Consider the following 274-nt stretch of genomic DNA (forward strand, 5'->3'; position numbering starts at 1 on the left):
ACTACTGATTTCTTTATGATCAGAATTGTCCAATGAATTTCTTTTTTTTGCTCCACCTAAACTGGGTAAAACTATTCACTGAGATAAATTTTTAAAAAGAACCATCAAATACTTAAAATACTTGAGCACCACAACAAGATAAAGGTAAATAATCCAATAGAAAAATGGGCACAGGATATGAACAGGCACTTCACCCAAGACGACATTCAGATGGCTAACAAACACATGAAGAAATGCTCAAAATCCCTAGCCCTAAGAGAGATGCAAATTAAAA

Source organism: Elephantulus edwardii, unplaced genomic scaffold (assembly GCF_000299155.1).
Source record: "Elephantulus edwardii isolate Elephantulus edwardi_28Jun2011 unplaced genomic scaffold, EleEdw1.0 scaffold00034, whole genome shotgun sequence".
NCBI classification, from domain to species: domain Eukaryota; kingdom Metazoa; phylum Chordata; class Mammalia; order Macroscelidea; family Macroscelididae; genus Elephantulus; species Elephantulus edwardii.